Source organism: Vombatus ursinus, unplaced genomic scaffold, assembly GCF_900497805.2.
Source record: "Vombatus ursinus unplaced genomic scaffold, bare-nosed wombat genome assembly UNPS02014784.1, whole genome shotgun sequence".
NCBI lineage: Eukaryota > Metazoa > Chordata > Mammalia > Diprotodontia > Vombatidae > Vombatus > Vombatus ursinus.
In genome coordinates, this window is record NW_020954562.1 from 4,232,968 (window position 1) to 4,235,316 (window position 2,349).

The following is a 2,349-nucleotide window of genomic DNA, read 5'->3' on the forward strand; positions in this document are numbered from 1 at the left end:
TTCCTTCCTTCCTTCCTTCCTTCCTTCCTTCCTTCCTTCCTTCCTTCCTTCCTTCCTTCCTTCCTTCTCCTCTTCTTTTCTTCTAGGGATGTGGGAAGAAAATACAATTGATTCAATATTAATTCAATTGATATTTGAAAAAAATAACTCTTTAAAAAAGGATAAAAAAGGAAAAATACAATAGAAGTCTTTAAACAAATGTTAGATAACCAGCTCCTAGGGAAGTTGTTTAAGGATAGGTAAGCCATCTTGTTTTGGAGGGGGAAGTTTGGAGATAGATATAATATACAAATTGAAGCAGCAAAGGGTATCTTTTAGTCAATCTAGCTGGATCTATGGGGCAGCTAGGTGGCACAATGGATAGAGAGGCTGTCCTGGAGTCTTGGAAGACTCATCTTCCTGAGTTTAAATCTGGCCTCATACACTTACTAGCTGTGTGATCCTGAGCAAGTCACATAAACCTGTTTGCCTCAGTTTTCTCATCTGTAAAATGAGCCAGAGAAGGAAATGGCAAACCACTCCAATATCTTTGCCAAGAAAACCCCAAATGGGGTCACAAAGATTTAGACCCAACTGAATAACAAAAGCTGTATTCACATTAATTTCCTTTCGCGTAGTCTGATCAAAGGGCCTGATCCAGCTGGCCTGCATCTCTTGTAGCAGGGTTCTTGTTCAGGTGTGCTAAGGTCCCTTATGACACTGTGATTCTCTGAAGAACCCAGAGAATAAACTGTTACACTCATAGTTTTTATTTCTCATATGACTAAAACCATTCTCCTTTTATATAAACTGCAGAACATGCTGAAGTTCAGGATAAAAGTAAGCTTCATGTTATCCCAAACCATTGGTGAATGAGATTTCCTTATTAACTGAACATTCAGGTTAACAGATTGGGTCAATCAACCAGCCCACTAAGCAATCAATCAAAAATATTTTAATAACTGTTCCAGGCATTGTGCTAAATGCTGGGGTTACAGAGGATGGCAAAAATAATTTTCTACTTTCAAGGAGATTATATATTAATGGGAGAGACAAGATGTGTAGAAACAGGCACATGAGGGAGCCAAGATGGCCGAATAAAAGCAGTAACTTGCTCGAGCTCTCCCCCAAACCCTTCCAAATACCTGTAAAAATGACTCTAAATAAATTCTAAAGCAGCAGAACCCACAGAAAGGCAGAGTGAAACAGAAATAGGCACGTAAAGATACAGAGAAGATGGAAGGTCACTTTTTTGAGATCTCCAATGAAAGATAATCTTAAAGGGGAAGACTATAGCAGCTAGAAGTACCAGCAAATATTTCCTATAGAAGGTGGCATTTGGATTGAGTTCGGAAGGAAGCTAGGAAAGCTAAGGTGTAGAAGTGAGGAGAGAGCATTCCAGGGATGGGAGACAGCTAGAGTGCAAAGGTATGGAAATGGAAACTAGACCATCATGTGTGAGGAACAGTATGTAGGCCAGCATGGCTGGACCACAGAGTGTGTGGGAGTAAAATATTAGACCAGAATGTAGGCAGGGATGAGGTTGTAAAGAGTGTTTTAAATGATTTTTAAAAATTTTTTTAAATTTAAAAATTAAAAAAATTTTAAAATGTTTTGTAAATGGTTTTTTAAAGGTTTTTATTGACTAGAGGTAACAGGGAGTCATTGTTTTCTCTATACCAAGCTATCCATCGTCTCTATCTCCTTCAACCCCTAAAACTTGGACTCTACCCGTGGAACTACCATAGGCTCTGATTGGTGAGCTTTCATTGTATTCTGCCCAGGTTAGTCCTCCATTTCACTTTCAGGTCATTACCCTCCCCCTTCCCAGCTCCCCTTTATGTGCTGGTTTTTTTTTTTTTCAGAATGTAAGCCTCATGAGGGCAGGAATTGTTTTACTCACTTGTAGTTGTGTCCCCAGCATTTAAAACATAGTAAGAACTTAATAAATGCTATCTACCTATTGGAGTATAGGTGGTAATGATATAATCAGACCTATGCTTTAGGAAAATTCACTTTGGCAGCTGAATGGAACGTGGATTGATGTGGGGAGAGACTTGAGGCAGAGATACCGCCAATTAGAAGGCTGTTGCAATCGTCTGGGTGAGAGGTGATGAGGGCCTGAATTAGCATGGTGGCTCTGCGCTTTGAGAGAAGGGATACATAGAAGGGATTTTGTGATGGCAGAAATGACAAGATTTAGTAAGTGATTGGATGTCTGAGATGAGTGAGCATGAGGAGTTTAGGATGACATCAAAGCTATGAACCTCAGTGACCATATATACCATGTAGGGATCCCATCTTTTCAAAGAATTAAAAGAGATCTCTCTCTCTCTCTCTCTCTCTCTCTCTCTCTCTCTCTCTCTCTCT

The 2,349-nt window shown here is 39.7% G+C and overlaps 1 protein-coding gene across 1 annotated transcript in view; it reads right to left on the reverse strand.

The window, feature by feature from the left end:
- FREM3 (FRAS1 related extracellular matrix 3) overlaps nt 1-2,349 on the reverse strand; it is a 123,489-nt gene that overhangs the window by 21,888 nt on the left and 99,252 nt on the right. The gene's annotated exons all lie outside the window — the stretch shown is intronic.